Here is a 21,215-nt window from a genome sequence, read left to right as displayed (position 1 = left end):
AGTGGTGAAGGGCAGTGGCGGAGAGCTGTGAGAGGCAGTGGTGGAGAGTGGTGTGTGGCAGCGGTGGAGAGTGGTGAGGGGCAGTGGTGGAGAGTTGTGTGTGGTAGTGGTGGGAGTGGTGTGTGACAGTGGTGGAGAGTGGTGTGTGACAGTGGTGGAGAGTGGTGAGTGGCAGTGGTGGAGAGTGGTGAGTGACAGTGGTGGAGAGTGGTCTGTGAGTGGTGGAGAGTGGTGTGTGGCAGTGGTGGAGAGTGGTGTGTGGCAGTGGTGGAGAGTGGTGTGTGACAGTGGTGGAGAGTGGTGTGTGACAGTGGTGGAGAGTGGTGTGTGGCAGTGGTGGAGAGTGGTGTGTGACAGTGGTGGAGAGTGGTGTGTGAAAGTGGTGGAGAGTGGTGTGTGACAATGGTGGAGAGTGGTGTGTGGCAGTGGTGGAGAGTGGTGTATGACAGTGGTGGGGAGTGGTGTGTGGCAGTGGTGGAGAGTGGTGTGTGACAGTGGTGGAGAGTATTGAGTGGCAGTGGTGGAGAGTGGTGTGTGACAGTGGTGGAGAGTGGTGTGTGACAGTGGTGGAGAGTGGTGTGTGGCAGTGGTGGAGAGTGGTGTGTGACAGTTTTGGAGAGTGGTGTGTGACAGTGGTGGAGAGTGGTGTGTGGCAGTGATGGAGAGTGGTGAGGGGCAGTGGTGGAGAGTGGTGTGAGGCAGTGGTGGAGAGTGGTGTGTGCCAGTGGTGGAGAGTGGTGAAGGACAGTGGTGGAGAGTGGTGAGGGGCAGTGGTGGAGAGTGGTGAAGGGCAGTGGCGGAGAGCGGTGAGAGGCAGTGGTGGAGAGTGGTGTGTGACGGTGGTGGAGAGTGGTGTGTGACAGTAATGGAGAGTGGTGTGTGGCAGTGGTGGAGAGTGCGGAGGGGCAGTGGTGGAGAGTGGTGTGTTACAGTGGAGGAAAGTGGTGTGTGACAGTGGTGGAGAGTGGTGTGTGACAGTGGTGGAGAGTGGTGTGTGGCAGTGGTGGAGAGTGGTGTGTGACAGTAATGGAGAGTGGTGTGTGGCATTGGTGGAGAGTGCGGAGGGGCAGTGGTGGAGAGTGGTGTGTGGCAGTGGTGGAGAGTGGTGTGTGACAGTGGTGGAGAGTGGTGTGTGGCAGTGTTGGAGAGTGGTGTGTCTCAGTAGTGGAAAGTGGTGTGTGACAGTGGTGGAGAGTGGTGTGTGACAGTGGTGGAGAGTGGTGTGTGGCAGTGGTGGAGAGTGGTGTGTGACAGTGGCGGAGAGTGGTGAGTGGCAGTGGTGGAGAGTTGTGAGTGACAGTGGTGGAGAGTGGTCTATGAGTGGTGGAGAGTGGTGTGTGGCAGCGGTGGAGAGTGGTGAGGGGCAGTGGTGGAGAGAGGTGTGTGGAAGTGGTGGAGAGTGGTGTGTGAGTGGTTGAGTGTGGTGTGTGGCAGTGGTAGAGAGTGGTGTGTGGCAGTGGTGGAGAGTGGTGAGTGACAGTTGTGGGAACCGACCTGTGAGATTTATATTTATTTAATTTATATGAATTTATATTTACGTTAATTTATATACTTCAATAGCAATTTGTATAATGATAAGTGGACTGTATTTCTGCAATAATCTCATAATCTCACAAATCGATCCTCTACACATTAGGGGGGGTTATTAAATTAATATATATGCAGCCAATCAAACTACAGAATTAACTACATACATTGAAGAGGTTCCTTATCTTATAGTACAGCAGGTTAGTCCACCAGGTATAACTAGGGTGTAGACACCAAATTATCCTCTTTGAGGTAGCTTCCATATCACCCAGTAACTGGTGCACAAAATCTTGCATCCTCGTCTTGACCTGTCAAAAGTGTGCTAGCTGTGAAGCCAGAATCCTATATATGACAAGCTATATCAGAGAAAACACTACATGGAACATGAAGACCTGGCTTAATTACCTTTAGTTTGAGGCTATTTCGCGATCTAACCGGGTCACCCTATATCCTGACATTAATGGCCATAAATGAATGATAAACGGGTTTCGGATAGACACTTAACTTGATATGTAGACAGCGTGTTGAAAAATGGTACACCTTTGGTTTCCATAACACTACGTCCAAGTAAATTTAACAGGAGCCGAATTTGCTCCCGTGTGAGCCTCTGGTCTCAATATAAACAATGGCTGCCCTCCTCCTCACTCTGACGCCTGGCTTACATTGTCCACATTTCAGAAAGTGATAGAAGGGTCACATTTACTCTACTTTAATATTGATAATTAAGTTAATTTATATAAGATGTTTTTATGATGGTAAAGTCCAAAGACTAATGTATTTAAGAATAATTCCCAGCAGAATAGCTGGTGAATTATAATAGTATGTGGTGATGATATCCCGTTTTCTATAGACGGTAATTCCACTACAAGTTACGTTTTCTATGGGTAACTTGTTGGTAATACAGCTATTATCTGTATGATATATTAAATGGTGTCGGATTTTCCGACATAATTCCCCAGGGGGCTGCTCACGGGTCGAAGTCCTCTTTAGAACAGACGAACACCGATACTCCTCCTTCGAATTATTTGATTAATTTGATGTTAGTAGTTAGTAATCACACGTTTGTGTGTCTGTTCGTACAGGACGGATGTCCCGTACTAGAGTTGCAGGGGTTAGAAGTCTAATGCGATTTCATTTCCCTGTCAACTCTTGAAAGGCTAATATTCAAGCCTAATCACATATTATTTAACCCAGAAGACTGAATGTGATCAAATACTACAGTCAAGTATGATTCAGGGACTGCAGTGAGATCAGTGACATTAGATATAACTTGAAGTTTGTTCAGGTAACTGGTCACTGATATATAAACACTGAGGCCCATGGAATACATCTTGATTAAATAATAAATGTATCAAATCAGTCATCAGATTTATTGGGGTTTAATTTAGTTAATTGATTCAGAGGATTGAATAGCTCATCATTAAAGTAAAGTATGGTTCTGAGACTGCAGTGGGTTCAGTGACATTGGTCGCAGTGACTTGTAGCTGTTTTAGGCTACTGTTCACTGATTTGCCACTGAAGCCTCATGAACTCATCTCCAGCTTTAAATGATGATACTAACATCAACCTCTGTTACTATAGTCAGCTGTAATCTCCTTAGTATAATGCTACTGGAGAAATATAATCAGCTGACAAATTTAGATCTCTACTGGTATTGTTTATCTGCAGGCATAGGGCTCCTCAGGCTTGATACTGGGCCTGAGAGTAATTTACCTCCTGCAGAGTTTAACATGGTTATACCCTGATATTTAGTAGGGCTACCGATGAATCGATGACAATAGTCTGTCCCAACAAGGAGACCGAAGTCAGTGAGGTGATCAGACTTAATATTATCTGCCAATTTTATTCCTCTATTTCTCAGGAATTTGGCTGTTGCTCTCAGACCTTGAACTTGTAGGTCTACTGGTATTTTGTCCACCACAATGGCTTGTACTCTACAGACGTACCTGCCTAAACGCACTGATGGTTGTACCACCTGGTAGACTTGAGGTCCTGCATCTGTTACAAACCCTGAGATGTTGAATGACATCTGGGCTACAGGCCTTAATTGTAATTCATCTGCCAACTTTTTAGTGATGTATGTTCTCTGGGATCCTTGGTCAAACAACCCTCGGGTATGGACCTTGGCCCTCTTATTCAGGATGGTAATTTGGGCAGTAGGCAAAGTCGTATTACCTTTAGACTTTGCCGTATGGACACTCTTTGTTTGTTGCACCTTGCAGTACTGTACTGTGGTGGGAATGCTATCTTCCACCTTGGGTCTTGAATACGTTAATTTCGTATATTTGCACAGTGCTGCATGGTGCCTACCTCTTCTACACCTGTTACAGGTGTTGAATTGGGTATCACAATAGTCTATGTTGTGTGACTTGAGACACCTTGAACATCTCCCTAATTCCTGGAGTCGCTCAATACGAGTGTCTCTGGTTGGATAATTAGCACAACGGTATGTTGAATGTTTCTTTTTGCAGAACATACATGTCCCCCAGCCTACTGCACGTTTGGAAGTTACCGGTTTGGGTGAACTAGTAACAGTAGGCTTGGAGGATGCTGCTGCATTGTCAGATTTTCTGCAACTTGATGTTTGAGTAATTGGTTGATGTTTATTTGGGGTAGTTGTTTTACCCTTTAATTGACTCTTATTTTCTATTTCTGAAGGCTTGCAAGAGGCTTTAACTTCCTCATTTGCTCGTCGTTTGTTTATGATGGAATGTAAACCTTCAGTGATGTCCTGTACTGTCAGGAGGGTGTTATGTTGATGTGCATATAATTCATCTAGTATATCGCTGGACAATTTTCGTTGAAGGACTACTTTGGTCATCCATTCACTAGTAGTTATATCAACCTTAAGACTGAATGTTCTTAGTAGTGACTCAAACTCCATGCTGAAGGATTGTAATGAGTCAGCAGTCTGATCAGGTTGAGGTAAATCCAGCAATTGTAGTACTAGATGTATGACAGTTTTCTCATTGCCAGCATTATCCCTAGGAGGCTGGACTGGGAAATTAGTGCTGTCGCTATTTTCATTTACATTTTCTACTACTGGTTCAGCTTCACCTCTAGTTTGGAGGCATGTTAACTTAGTAGCTTCAGGTATTGGGTTTTCAGAAACCACAGAGACTGTGGATAAATTGTATGAAAACTGCTTAATTTCTGGTGGTATATTATTGGGTGAAGCTGTAGTGGGTGAAGCTTTACTGGGTGAAGCTTTATCCTTGTTGATTAAAGGATCTAATCTGGCTTTACATTTATTCTCAAAAAGATCCAGATCATCCATAACATTATCTACTTTATTTGATGTACTTGCTATTTGTTCTGATTCAATTATCCTGTGTAAATGTTCCAACCTGGCTTGAGTTTCTTCTTCATATTGTGCTAGGTCAGACAGGAATGGTTCCACATCTTCAACTACTATGTCGTCGTCGTGGACCTGATTTTGGTAAGATTTCCTATTTGCTTTCAATATATGCAATTGGGTTTGAATCTGTAACAGTGGTATTTTCAACCGACGATAATTAATTACAGGCTCATATAACAACTGTTCATATTGGTTGAGATCTCTTGTTAGTTGGCGTTTGCTTGATATTAAAGCACGCTTTGCTTTCTGTGGATTAGTCATGGTGACTTGTACTTGGGCTGCTCATAAATTGTGAGCAAGCACTGATGGTAGCCTAGGGTAAATTCTGCACTCACTAGGCAATAATCCTACCTCTACTAGAGGTTAGCACTTAAAATTAATACACATTATATATATACAATCATCCACACTAATGATTTGAGTGATAAACCAGTGTCACTGGAAGTACCTTTAGGTTAGCTCTTCTATATCACCCTAGGATGGAATTGACACTAATTAATCACTCAAAGGTGTAATGATCATAAGTAAATTATTATATATACACAACTCAACTCGAGTTGATAAAAATTACACCCAAAATAGGGTCTGGACCATTCATTAATGGTGTTAGGTTGATCAATATAGTACAACTGACTATGGTAATAATGGGACTAGGATGAACGATAATAGTTCAACTAGTCAATGGTTAATACCCTACCCTGTTGTGGGTTGGCAATTAGTAAATATTATACTATGATCACTAGTGCAATATATATTAAATAATTCTCTATTTGGAGAAATAATATACACAATTATTGATAATAGCCTCTTAATTAGCCTCTATGAAACTTCTAATATTATCTAGAAGTATTAAATATTATTAGTGACCTCGCGAAATAAACTCCACAAAATTCGTAGATAATCTCTCGCGAAATGTAACACCACGAAATCCGTGAACAATCTCGCGAAGACACAGTCACTAATTAGGCTGGCTTCAATATTAGCGCTGTCATTTCACGAAATAACACGCCACCAAATATCTGTGGGTGTGCATGAAACCGCTGACGAAGCTGAACTGGGCTGAGGGAGGCTCCTGAGCTCCCTCGAGGCTACGCTGCCGTCTTGACTGCTGGCTTTGTTTAAATAACACTGCACTAGTATATTTAATGAATCCACTGGTTAACTGGTTCATCCGGTACTAAGATGACCAAATGTGGGTTCAAAGGATCAAATAATCCGTCATCCGGTTCGAAGATGACCAAATAATTCGGTTTCGAAAGACCAAATAATGTGGGAACCGACCTGTGAGATTTATATTTATTTAATTTATATGAATTTATATTTACGTTAATTTATATACTTCGATAGCAATTTGTATAATGATAAGTGGACTGTATTTCTGCAATAATCTCATAATCTCACAAATCGATCCTCTACACATTAGGGGGGGTTATTAAATTAATATATATGCAGCCAATCAAACTACAGAATTAACTACATACATTGAAGAGGTTCCTTATCTTATAGTACAGCAGGTTAGTCCACCAGGTATAACTAGGGTGTAGACACCAAATTATCCTCTTTGAGGTAGCTTCCATATCACCCAGTAACTGGTGCACAAAATCTTGCATCCTCGTCTTGACCTGTCAAAAGTGTGCTAGCTGTGAAGCCAGAATCCTATATATGACAAGCTATATCAGAGAAAACACTACATGGAACATGAAGACCTGGCTTAATTACCTTTAGTTTGAGGCTATTTCGCGATCTAACCGGGTCACCCTATATCCTGACATTAATGGCCATAAATGAATGATAAACGGGTTTCGGATAGACACTTAACTTGATATGTAGACAGCGTGTTGAAAAATGGTACACCTTTGGTTTCCATAACACTACGTCCAAGTAAATTTAACAGGAGCCGAATTTGCTCCCGTGTGAGCCTCTGGTCTCAATATAAACAATGGCTGCCCTCCTCCTCACTCTGACGCCTGGCTTACATTGTCCACATTTCAGAAAGTGATAGAAGGGTCACATTTACTCTACTTTAATATTGATAATTAAGTTAATTTATATAAGATGTTTTTATGATGGTAAAGTCCAAAGACTAATGTATTTAAGAATAATTCCCAGCAGAATAGCTGGTGAATTATAATAGTATGTGGTGATGATATCCCGTTTTCTATAGACGGTAATTCCACTACAAGTTACGTTTTCTATGGGTAACTTGTTGGTAATACAGCTATTATCTGTATGATATATTAAATGGTGTCGGATTTTCCGACAACAGTGGTGGAGAGTGGTCTGTAACAGTGGTGGAGAGTGGTGTGTGGCAGTGGTGGAGAGTGGTGAGTGACAGTAGGAGAGTGGTATGTGAGTGGTGGAGAGTGGTGTGTGACAGTGGTGGAGAGTGGTGTGTGGCAGTGGTGGAGAGTAGTGTGTGACAGTGGTGGAGAGTGGTGTGTGACAGTGGTGGAGAGTAGTGTGTGGCAGTGGTGGAGAGTGGTGTGTGACAGTGGTGGAGAGTGGTGTGTGACTGTGGTGGAGAGTGGTGAGTGGCAGTGGTGGGGAGTGGTGAGTGACAGTGGTGGAGAGTGGTCTGTGAGTGATGTGTGACAGTGGTGGAGAGTGGTGTGTGGCAGTGGTGGAGAATGGTGTGTGACAGTGGTGGCGAGTGGTGTGTGGCAGTGGTAGAGAGTGGTGTGTGACAGTGGTGGGGAGTGGTGTGTGGCAGTGGTGGAGAGTGGTGTGTGACAGTGGTGGAGAGTGGTGTGTGACAGTGGTGGAGAGTGGTGTGTGACAGTGGTGGAGAGTGGTGTGTGGCAGTGGTGGAGAGTGGTGAGTGACAGTGGTGGAGAGTGGTGTGTGACAGTGGTGGAGAGTGGTAGTGATACTTCCCTCATCCTCCTCTGCACCACTACCCTCCTCCTCCTCTGCACCACTACCTTCCACCTCCTCCTCTGCACCACTAACCTCCTCCTCTGCACCACTATCCTCCTCCTCCTCTGCACCACTTTCCTCCTCTTCCTCTGCACCACTACCCTCCTCCTCCTCTGCACCGCTTCCCTCCTCCTCTGCACCATTACCCTCCTCCTCTGCACTACTACCCTCCTCCTCCTCTTCACCACTACCCTCCTCTTCCTCTGCACCACTACCCTCCTTCTCCTCTACACCACTACCCTCCTCCTCCTCTATACCACTACCTTCCACCTCCTCCTCTGCACCACTAACCTCCTCCTCTGCACCACTATTCTCCTCCTCCTCTGCACCACTTCCCTCCTCTTCCTCTGCACCACTACCATCCTCCTCCTCTGCACCACTTCCCTCTTCCTCCTCTGCACCACTACCCTCCTCCTCCTCTGCACCACTACCCTCCTCCTCTGCACCACTACCCTCCTCCTCTGCACCACTACCCTCCTCCTCCTCCTCTGCACCACTACCCTCCTCCTCCTCCTCCTCTGCACCACTACTCTCCTCCTCTTCTGCACTACTACCCTCCTCCTCTGCAACTCTACCATCCTCCTCCTCCTCCTTAAGAGATGGGTGTGAGGAGTAGCCAGGTGTGGGCTTCAATGTTCCCTCTCATCTTCAGGTGTGGGTGTGGATATTTGCCAGGTGTGGGCTTCAATGTTCCCTCTCATCTACAGGTGTGGGTGTGGAGAGTTGCCTGATGTGGGCTTCAATGTTCCCTCTCATCTACAGGTGTGGGTGTGGAGAGTTGCCAGGTGTGGGCTTCAATGTTCCCTCTCATCTACAGGTGTGGGTTTGGAGATTTGCCAGGAGTGGGCTTCAATGTTCCCTCACATCTACAGGTGTGGGTGTGGAGAGTTGCCAGGTGTGGGCTTCAATGTTCCCTCTCATCTACAGGTGTGGGTGTGGAGAGTTGCCAGGTGTGGGCTTCAGTGTTCCCTCTCATCTACAGGTGTGGGTGTGGAGAGACTCCTGCGAGGACTTCACCGGAGGGGCGTCACTGGTGATGACCTTACGATTTTGAACCAGGACAGTGAGGACAGTGAGGAGAACGAGAAATACCTCCAAGAGCTCGGTGCGTCGCTTAACAATTTTAATAATGTTCACATATGATAGATTGTTGAGAGATGAATTTCTGTCTAATGGTAGTATGAATGAGTTTTGTTATATTACAGGTATGAATGCATTTTAGTATGCTGGAGGTACCTTCCTTGAGGTTACCTTGAGGTTGTTTCTGGGCTTAGCGTACCCACGGCCCGGTCCTCGACCAGGCTTCCTCGTTGCTGGACTGGTCAACCCGGCTCTTGGACGCGGGTGCTCGCAGCCTGTTATATGAATCACAGCCTGGTTGATCAGGTATCCTTAGGAGGAGCCTATCAGTCTGTAGTGGAAGGTATAGATAAGCAGCCTTCCAGTCTGTAGTGGAAGGTATAGATAAGCAGCCTTCCAGTCTGTAGTGCAAGATATAGATAAGCATTTGTCTCCTGATTTTATGAATAAGTTTTGGTATGTAATTGATATATTAGCATTTTCTACACTTTATTATCAATATGACTTTCTTTACTATTGTTTATTGGATCACTATTATTAGTTTTGGGTCTTTATTTGTTACGAGATCTTAGTTATTGTAACATTTTAGGGATTTTAGACATTTGGGAATTTTTGTCTGACTTTAGTCTGTCTTAACCTTATTATCCTCAAGATCAAGCAGGAGCATATATACACCTGTGTTATTGTAAGTTGCTTAATGTACAACTAAATACAGTAAGTTGCCGACTGTAGCTTACAATTATGCATTAAGCAGCTTACCGTATATGTACTTTCATATTATCAGTATCCTATTGTAAACTTGCTCTAATACAGTAGGAAGCCTTTTGGGCACTTACTTTATTACAGTAAGTAACGTACTGTACAAGATCTTTTGTACAGTAAGCAGCTTACTGTTCAAGTAGTTTAATACAGTAAGTGTCCTTCTGCACACTTAAATGAACAATTTCTTTAGTAAAGAAACTACCATATGTACGCCTGCTTTGATACTGTAAGTAGTACTGTACTATATTTTATATAGTAAAGTATTACAACTATTAAAGTCAATACATGCATTATTTGAAATACAGTAACATATAACTTTAAACAATATAAACACTTTTATTTGCCCTCATTTTCTGAGGCCTGTTGTTTGGAGGTATTAACTTGCTAGTGGTATATGATATGACTTTTTCAACAGAAACAGAGTAAGACAAATCCGAGTGGTAAACGTTGCCAATGGTCCTTAGGACTCTGGCCTGAGACCTGTCTTGTTTAAAGTATATAAACCACGTAGATAAAAAATAAATTAATTTTCTTAATAAATTAAGAAAAACTTAATACGATACAAGAAGACTTAGGCTTTTAAAATTTAACAAAACTTTTGCATGTGCTGGTCAAAACTGTTTATGCTCAGTTTAATATTACATTGACTTTCCTTTAAATGACTGGAGAGGAAAGTCTCATATTGATAATTTTCTCAAATTCTTCACCTTCATTATACCTCACTATCAAACTGTTGCTGCTGACAGTGAGAACAGTAACCAACCTTAAAACATTTAAACTGGCAGAAAGCCACTATTGCTGACCTAAAAAAGCTTAGTGTCTGTTTAACAGAAAACTTGATAATATTCATATATCAATTATTGCAGCTGTCAACACAAATCTTCAGTGTAATATCTATCAAAACAGTTTCAATTACTCTTTTTTTTCATCTGTTATGTCAGTGCTGGTTAAGGAAGGGGAGAGAGAATCCTTCTAAAAAACTAATAGAAGAAGTTATGCCTGGTTGGAATTGTCACGTTAAAGCATTCCAAATTACATCTATTATTGGGATACTCTGTAGCAAGATGCTGGGTGCCCCAGAGATGGCTGGGATACTATGTGGCAAGATGCTGGGTGTCCCAGAGATGGCTGGGATACCCTGTGGCAAGATGCTGGGTGTCCCAGAGATGGCTGGGATACTCTGTGGCAAGATGGTGGGTGTCCCAGAGATGGCTGGGATACTCTGTGGCAAGATGCTGGGTGTCCCAGAGATGGCTGGGATACCCTGTGGCAAGATGCTGGGTGTCCCAGAGATGGCTGGGATACCCTGTGGCAAGATGCTGGGTGTCCCAGAGATGGCTGGGATACCCTGTGGCAAGATGCTGGGTGTCCCAGAGATGGCTGGGATACTCTGTGGCAAGATGCTGGGTGTCCCAGAGATGGCTGGGATACCCTGTGGCAAGATGCTGGGTGTCCCAGAGATGGCTGGGATACTCTGTGGCAAGATGATGGGTGTCCCAGAGATGGCTGGGATACTCTGTGGCAAGATGCTGGGTGTCCCAGAGATGGCTGGGATACTCTGTGGCAAGATGCTGGGTGTCCCAGAGATGACTGGGATACCCTGTGGCAAGATGCTGGGTGTCCCAGAGATGGCTGGGATACTCTGTGGCAAGGTGCTGGGTGCCCCAGAGATGGCTGGGATACCCTGTGGCAAGATGCTGGGTGTCCCAGAGATGGCTGGGATACCCTGTGGCAAGATGCTGGGTGCCCCAGAGATGGCTGGGATACCCTGTGGCAAGATGCTGGGTGTCCAAGAGATGGCTGGGATACTCTGTGGCAAGATGCTGGGTGTCCCAGAGATGGCTGGGATACCCTGTGGCAAGATGCTGGGTGCCCCAGAGATGGCTGGGATACCCTGTAACAAGATGCTGGGTGCCCCAGAGATGGCTGGGATACTCTGTGGCAAGATGCTGGGTGCCCCAGAGATAGCTGGGATACTCTGTGGCAAGATGCTGGGTGCCCCAGAGATGGCTGGGATACCCTGTGGCAAGATGCTGGGTGTCCCAGAGATGGCTGGGATACCCTGTGGCAAGATGCTGGGTGCCCCAGAGATGGCTGGGATACTCTGTGGCAAGATGCTGGGTGTCCCAGAGATGGCTGCCTGTCCCAGACCAGACCAAGAACTAGTGCTCTAACCATCATATTATTAACAGGATTTAAGACAAAACAAATATTTTACAATCAAAGGATTTCTGATTGCCTTAAAAAAAAAACGGTTCATGAATTTCGTGATGAAATTATAAAATTATGAGAGTAAGGAACGTCGTTGAAGATTCCTCTGGGCCTGTATTACATGTAATACTTTCAGAGATAAGTATTCAACACTATACAGCAGCGCTGTATACAGGACACGAGACTTAACCTGACCTTACAGCAAAATGATGTCCAAATAAACCCATCCTCATCCTTCCCCCCTCCACCTCCTCCTCATTCTCTCCCTGCCTGTACCACAACACTCCACACACATACACTCACACAATATACAATGCACAACCTACTAATAGAATTAAGATGTGAATAAGGCTGTCTTTCTAAAATGTTTCTACCTCATGTATTTCGCCATTCCAAACGATCATTCCCGAGCGGTAGCCAAAACTGGGTTCTTGAAATTCTCGCGAAGGTTTGATCGGGCAACTAACAACCTTGTAGCAGGCTTAGGCTATCGATAGGTTCAATTACCAACTGTTCAAGTAGCTCTAGTTGCCTAACAACCAGAAGTTAGCGGCCTCGGCCGAACTAACACCCACCAGCCACTTAGTCTACCAAGACACAACACAAACATCCACCTTAGTATAGATTAGACTAGGCTTCCTGGCCCCACAAGGTCATGGCGGCCAAAGTCAGGCTTCACTGACGAATCTGGCCAGATTCGTTCTCCAGCCCAACTACTTGAAGTAATTCATGAGATCACCCAGATTACCTACAAAAAAAGGTGTTCAAAATAACAACTGGAGCCATCTTGTTGGTACACAATGCAGACCTTCCAGAACTCCTTTCGACCGGCAGTCTGAACAAACTATTAGAGAAGGGGATCACAGTCTATCCCCCGGCCAACTTCCAAGCCAAACGCACTATCTTTGTACATAGGATCCATGACATCATCATGGATCACTCAGTTGACGAGATATCTGCAGAAATCTGGAGAAAAAACAGGGATATTAAATTAATTCAGGCCCACTGGTTTACAACTCAATCCCACAACAACCAAGTACTGAAACTATTTCTGGCTTCACCGGAGCAACCAGCACAAGTCTGCTACCTTGACTTTTCTGCATTTGGCATCAAGTCTGGCCCTGACCAAATCACCTTACAGAGGTTTCACAAGCTCAAACAATGCTTCCAGTATGACCACTATTCTAGTGCATGCAACATTGAAATCCCCAAGTGCAGCAGGTGGGCAGGGGAACACAACTACAGGGAATGCACAAGCCCAACACCCAAGTGTGCACAGTGCAATGGTGCACACATTGCTATCTCTTATTTGTGTCCCCATAAACAGGATGCAATCAAGCAAGCAAGGGAAACGGTGACAACAGCCCGTCAACAAGCAGCAATCACCATTCCTGCCCCTCCACCAGCAGTAAACGCCTGGGATAACCCCAACCAACGACAGGCCCAATTCCCAGGGTTGCAGGCCCAGTCGGTCGCCCAAGGGAAACACCAAAGCAACCAACACCTCAATAACTCCACAGTTATACCAGGGCAAACCCAGAACCATCCACAACAGGCCTCAACATCTATCCTTCTCGCAACAAACCCCGATCCTAATCCCAGCTTAGGAGCTAAACTCCTAACATTTGCCCAAATCACATTTCCAAACAACCCAGTGAAGCTCCTGGATTTCTGGAACTCACTCAGGATGGACAATGGCCTGTCCCCTGTCCACATGCCCGAGAACTCGCTGGCCTACCTGTCTCCTAACAACACAACAGCCGCCAGCCAGGCCTAAGCACAATCCAACAACTCCAACCCAAATACTCTCCACCCCCAGGCCTCATCCAACGCTCAAGAGACACCAAACTCCCAGAATCACCCCGGCCCCTCCACCCCGACAAACTAGCAAACACCCAGGTCTACCATTCCTACAGTAGTCCCAGACAGGATTGTACTCAAAGCCCTCACAAGCACTCAAAACCCTCACAAGCACCCTTGCCATAAGAAACCCTAGACGCAATCAGCGCCTCACACACCGCAGTTCCACACCCAGCAGTTCCACACACCACTGTTCTAAGAGGCTCAGGGCCAACACTAGCAGCCGAAGCTCACCCTCTGAGAACAGGGTAAGGGCAAACAATCCCCCTAATACTCCATCAATGAGTGACTCTAGCACTACAGACGTGGACATCGAGAACAGTAGCGACAACAAAGACCACTCAATTGCACAGCAACGTGTGGAAAACCTCTTCCAACCTCCTGCCGGAACCATGAACATGATCCATGGTCCAAAAGACCTATCCTCCACCTACACACACATCAGAAGCCAAACCGAAGTTAACAACACTGACACTCGAGCCAAACAAACACATACGACTCACAACCAACAATGGGGATCACCATTCTTCAAGTGAATATCAGACACTACTTCTACAACAGATATCTCCTCACGCTGGAGATAGCCAGACTTAACCCAGATATTATCTTACTCAATGAAACAGCGGGTAGACAGGACTAGCACATCTCTCTTTGGGGATATTCTACTATGGAGGTCAACAGGGGAAAGCACAGCGGGGTGGCAATCCTAATAAAGAGAAGGCTTTCCTACCGCCCAATCCTCATAGAAGATGACCACTTCCTTGCCATAGAATTCACCACCTCACACGGCCCCCTAATCGTCTGCATCGCATACCTACCCCCAGGACTCGCTTACCTCCCCTCTATCCCACTCAACAGGCTGCTCGACAGGACACTCCCAACTATAATTGCCGGAGACTTGAATGCCCACCACCACCAGGCCCTATTTAACGCTCCTACCTGAGCAGACCTAAAGGGCAGACAGCTCTTCAGTTTAATGCAAAACAGAGACCTCTCCTTCGAAGGCCCCCACTTCAAGACATTCTTTACTGGCACTGTGAGGGGACTCCCCTGACATAGTACTGACCAACAGAGACTGTGACCAGTTCCACAGCAGAGTGACCCCCAGGCAAGAACGTGGGGTCGGATCACATACATGTGGTCACCACCCTCTAAGCTACCCCCCTTCCAGTTTGTGACACCTCCCAGGTGACTATGACACCTTCCTCACTGACGACCCCATCATCGAGTTTGACAACCTACCCACCCAAACAATAGACCAAGCAGTAAATACCATTCACAAAAGCATCCAGCTTGCAACTGAGGCCACCTGTGAAAGATCCACCACCAATATAAACCGACCCAAGAAATCAGAGGTAAAATGAAGGAGTACCAACGAGCCTGTCAAAGCCACTACCAAACTGGCCAGCCACCAGTGTTGTCCCTACAAACACTCAGAAGGGGAACCTTAGACCTAATGCTAACTCATAAGAGCCACATATGGGGAACCCTTGTGAGACAGGCCAACCAGTACAAAAAGGAGCCAGGAGCCTTCTGGTGTAAGTTCAGACAGCTCTTGGGATCGGCTAACCCCAGCCTCACCCGCCTCATACACACATTCCTGGATGAAGATGACGAGGAACAACAGGGAAAAATAGAAGACCCACAAGAACAGGCTGACCTCATCGGTGCAGTATGGAAAAGACACTCACGGCTTCAAACAGCAGAGCTTTCAACAACATTCACTTCATCCGTGTCAACCAATGGACAACAGAAAATGCCGCCTCCCTTCTCAGCACCCCCTTGATAGACCTGACAACCCTCTTTTATTTTTTTACTTTTGCCACATATTTCTTATTTGATAGTTGTGATGTGCAATGTTATGCCGCATATGCATGGTATTTGCATTTTTCGAAATTAAAGAGCATTTGTCAATCGTCCGATACTTGTGGAGTTCATGTAGATCGCTGTGTAAGGCCTCAATATTATGTTCACTCCATACTTTACCATAAATCTTAGCGTCATCTTCAATTTTGATGATATGGTTTGTGATATTCTAATCTATGTCATTGATGTATATGACAAAAAGGGTTAGTCCCAAAATGGAACCTTGCGGTGCTCCACTCACCACATTTCTCCACTCAGAGATATTTCCGTTTAGGACGACACTTTGCTTTCTTCGTTTTAATCATTGTTTGATCCATTCTAGTATTCTACAATATATTCCATGTGCTTGTACTTTTCATGTCAGTCTTTCATGTGGTACATTATCAAAAGCTTTAGCAAAGTTTATGTATACTACATGAACTGGAAGTCCTTGTCTGAATTGCTTGTTACCATTTCCTAAACCTAGAGCAGTTTGTTAGGCATGATTTATTTTTAAGAAGGCTATTGTTGTGACCCAAAGTGAAGGAGTGAATAAATTCGAAAATCTCTCTCAGAGTATGGGGCAAGGGAAGTGAGTACTCACCTAGTTGTACTCACCTAGTTGTACTCACCTAGTTGTGTTTGCGGGGGTTGGCTCTTTGGTCCCGCCTCTCAACCGTCAATCAACAGGTGTACAGATTCATGAGCCTACTGGGCTCTATCATATCTACACTTGAAACTGTGTATGGAGTCAGCCTCCACCACATCACTTCCTAATGTATTCCATTTGTCAACCACACTGACACTAAAAACGTTCTTTCTAATATCTCTGCAGCTCATTTGGGCACTCAGTTTCCACCTGTGTCCCCTTGTGCGTGTGCCCCTTGTGTTAAATAGCCTGTCTTTATCTACTGTTGTAGCGTGGGTTGCTGGTGTTCTCGTCGTTGATCCTTCTTTCTGGACAACCCAACCCACAACTCGGTAGAGTGCTTATACTTTACCAGGAGATCACCCTGGGCGCTTCTGGCTCTTGGAGAGGGGCTCAACGTCACACGTTTAGGGGATGCGGCTCCAATACTTAGCCGCGTTGTCACGTGCACACACCCACTCGAGCCGTTGTGCCTCCCCACTCTCTCCTTATGTGATATGATCTCCTCAATCCCCTTTGATTTATTAGTTTTCCGTCCTACCCTGTCCACAGCAGTGGTTCTTGGTTCTTTCTCTCTCTCTCTCTCTCTCTCTCTCTCTCTCTCTCTCTCTCTCTCTCTCTCTCTCTCTCTCTCTCTCTCTCTCTCTCTCTCTCTCTCTCTCTCTCTCCTTCTTTACTTCGTCCTGGGAAGCCTCACTAGGACAAGGGCAAACACCAGCAAATTTGAATACATTTACTGGACAAAGCACATACACAATACCTACACACATATAATAATAATGAATCCTACACTCCATACTATTTCAGTCAGGTTGCACTCCAACACTATCAGAGCTCTATCATCTGCTTATCAAGTGGTATCCTATCTCCGGATTCACCACCTAATACTACCAACCTCCTCAAGTAGATCAAGTCTTATAATACAATGTTGCACTGTCAGCAAGAGAATATATATTTATAAACATGTGCAAGGAAAATTGGTGTATGAATGCAATAACACATATATATCAGTATAAATGTTCCTTGATATATAACAAAGATCAATCGATCACCCTATCAGTCCTAGAACACTTACATCTGTAGGTAATCCAGCCTACGACTGTAACTCTAAACTTCAGTATAAACACTCCTCTGCACAAGAATGGCAAACACTCGCCTTTCACTGCATCTTGCACGCTAATGACAACCAAACACTCTATCACCTCCCTACACGTAATCATTTAGAACTTCCCTTCCACATCTGGAAGTTCACTACCCTGATCTCTTCAGGTTCTTCCGGGTTTAACCACCAGGATCCTCTGCAGCTCCTCCAGGCTGCTACACCATGAAATTTCCCTTGGGCAACTATGGTGCTTCGCCACTTCTACTAGGGTCCTCCACAGCTCTCCTGGCTGCTACACCATTAAGTTCCCTCGAGCAACTATGGTGCTTCACCACCTCTACAGAAGCACGTGACACTCCTCTTCACTGCTTCTCCTCACAGCTCGAGGTCCTCTCCTCCACTACCTTGGAGTCAGCAACTTCTTCCCCAAAGACAAACCTGCAACCCATTGACACTCCAGTAAAAATGTTTCCCCCTTAAACACATAAACAAAAATAACCACACAATATGTTTGCCTTCTACACCTATCTGCTCTCTACATACTGTGAGAGTGGACTCCCCCATTTTGGGCTGGTCCATGCTCCGCCTCGCGCGGCGGCCCTCACTCTGGGAGGAATCCTCCGCTGTCAGGAGCTGGGCTCCCTCAGTCACCTGCCAACGCTCAGAGGAGATGGACGTCGCTCCGTCCTCCAGGATGTTCCTCCCTCTCCACTCTCTTATTTTAGGCTTTCTGCCTTATCAAAACATGTCTAACTTATCAATAAACATTGCTACTGTCGCTGGGCACACGACCAACTACAAGTAATCACTATGAACTGGCTTAAATCGTGCTTAACACAGATTGTTTGGTCGAGGGCACTCCTCCCCCTGACAGAGCCTGGTCAGGGCGCTCCCACGGCCCATGATAACGTCTCTGGGCGGCTTAATAAACACTCACCTCGCCGTCCAGGACTTGAGACTACAACGCTCCCAGCTCGATTCCACAGCTGGAATGTCTGCACACTTCTCCTCTCTTGAAGATATATCACTAGGGGTTCCTTTCTGACGGGAGCTCAAACGGAGCACGGCTTCCCCTTGTGATGTCTGGCACTCAAGTGAACTCAAAGCCCTACAGAAGCGAGCCTCACGCCTCCAGCAAATTATCCACATCTCCTAACCAGTCATTTATCTATTTTCTTATTCACTGCCCATAATCTCAAATTGTTCATCATATCCAACCAACTATTTTACATCTGTATCTTCACCTCTATATTTCCTGGACCTTCTAGTCAGGTCAGGCTTGATAGAATAATTCTCAAAGGGGAGACTCGTTTTTCGGCTACCTGGGATCATAACACTACCCTATCACATATCTACCTTATTTGTATGAATGGGTGTGTGTGTGTGTGTGGAAGCAAGCTAGTGGAGACATCTGGGACGTCAGAATGTCGGTACCGTCTAAGAATCATCCACCAGTTATGGCTGCCATAAGGAAGGCGGTACTTCAAGGACACAGGGTGACCGGAAGCGCACAAGGGCTGGTTGTGTGGAGGGCCAGAGGACATATGTGACAGATGTGGATTTGGGAGTTGACATTTGGCTGGAGCACTTGACGGAAGGTAGTTCTGTCCTGCACGTCAGACTGAGCGGTGATCCAATGGAAGCCGAGGGTACATCAACAGAGTAAGTGAGGACATCAGTTGGTGGACATGTCCCAGTCTGGTTGCCTCCGCACCTCAGTGTAGCAGTGTAGACCTCTTTGTGGTTTACGTGAGTATGCATCTTAAGTAGCATATTATGATGCTACTGATGTAAGCATCATACTGATGAGATGGTAGGGGGTGGGTGCTAGAGCTCCTAGTTAGAGTTCCAATTTCCCGGGTGTTAAGGGCGTGACACAAATATTAAGTGGCAGACTAAAGCATAACTAACGAACCTGCGACACAGCAACAAAATATCATCAGAAATCAACCTACTCTTGCACAAGACAGCACCTATATGACTTATTGCTTATAGTCACTATTTCGCTTATAAATAAATACATATGTGATATATTCCAAGCCATATTTTTACCTTTCAAGGGACTAACTTTTTCTCAGTTTTATTAAACAATAGAGATTTTATAAAAAAAAATTTGACTATATCCTAGGTTACTTTAAAATTTATTTAAATATTTTAATTTTGTTTTATTATTTTTATAAAACTGTAATATCAATATAGGTATAGGTTCAGTACTAATTGTATATCTTAACATACTGAGAAGGTTAGGTTAGGTTGTGGTTTTATATTCAGCTTTTCAAGGTAAACCCAGTTATTCACAATAAATTAGTATGTCACATATGCACTTATTTATAAGCAAGATATTGACTATAATTGCGAGAACGGGTTGCAGAAGTGATATACGAGAGGTAGAAAGAGGCCTACGTTTTGTAATTCAAGTGTGGTGCTAACCATAGCTGGCGGCTATCTTGAGGTTAACTTGAGATGGTTTCGGGGCTTAGCGTCATCACGGCCCGGTCCTCGACCAAGCCTCTTTTATGTTATACTCCCTTAGGAAGCAACCCACAGCAGCTGTCTGACTCCCAGACACCTATTTACTGCTAGGTAACAGGGGCATCAGGGTGTAAGAAACTCTGCCCATTTGTTTCCACCGGGGATCGAACCCCGAACCTTAAGACTACGATTCCGAAGCGCTGTCCACCCAGCTGTTAGGCCCTATTCAGGGGCATTCAAAGAGTTAAAGGAGGAATAGAAGGCTATACTACAGGCTCAAGGCCTTTCCCAGTATTTATAGCTAAGTGGATTAGTGTGCTGGGCAACATGAATATTATCGTGTACTAATATTATTAATCAACAAACAATAAAGAAAATATATATATAAACAGAGAAGTAAGATATATTGTTTTGGGTGAGTATCCTCCCAGAGCGCCAGCTATGTAGCAGAGATGGCAGGAAGTTATGATAAATGTGACCAGTGTAATTGTGCTGTGGGGCCCAGGTCCAAACATCCAACCACATGCGAGGGTTGCAAGTTTGTATATGACGGCTTGTGTCTCATGATCTCGGTCCCCTTGTGTGAGACATACACCAACGGTCCCCTTGTGTGAGACATACACCAACGGTCACCTTGTGTGAGACATACACCAACGGTGGCCTTGTGTGAGACATACACCAACGGTCCCCTTGTGTGAGACATACACCAACGGTCACCTTGTGTGAGACATACACCAACGGTGGCCTTGTGTGAGACATACACCAACGGTGGCCTTGTGTGAGGCATACACCAACGATCCCCTTGTGTGAGACATACACCAACGGTCCCCTTGTGTGAGACATACACCAACGGTCACCTTGTGTGAGACATACACCAACGGTGGCCTTGTGTGAGACATACACCAACGGTCCCCTTGTGTGAGACATACACCAACGGTCACCTTGTGTGAGACATACACCAACGGTCACCTTGTGTGAGACATACACCAACGGTGGCCTTGTGTGAGACATACACCAACGGACACCTTGTGTGAGACATACACCAAAGTTGGCCGTGTGTGAGACATACACCAACGGTCACCTTGTGTGAGACATACACCAACGGTGGCCTTGTGTGAGACATACACCAACGGTCAAATTGTGTGAGACATACACCAACGGTCCCCTTGTGTGAGACATACACCAACGGTCACCTTGTGTGAGACATACACCAACGGTGGCCTTGTGTGAGACATACACCAACGGTGGCCTTGTGTGAGGCATACACCAACGGTCACCTTGTGTGAGACATACACTAACGGTCCCCTTGTGTGAGACATACACCAACGGTCACCTTGTGTGAGACATACACCAACGGTGGCCTTGTGTGAGACATACACCAACGGTCCCCTTGTGTGAAACATACACCAACGGTCACCTTGTGTGAGACATAC

The sequence above is a fragment of the Procambarus clarkii genome, chromosome 49 (genome assembly GCF_040958095.1).
Source record: "Procambarus clarkii isolate CNS0578487 chromosome 49, FALCON_Pclarkii_2.0, whole genome shotgun sequence".
Taxonomy (NCBI): Eukaryota; Metazoa; Arthropoda; class Malacostraca; order Decapoda; family Cambaridae; genus Procambarus; species Procambarus clarkii.
The sequence above is the reverse complement of the archived record's forward strand: the minus strand, read 5'-3'. Positions refer to the sequence as shown.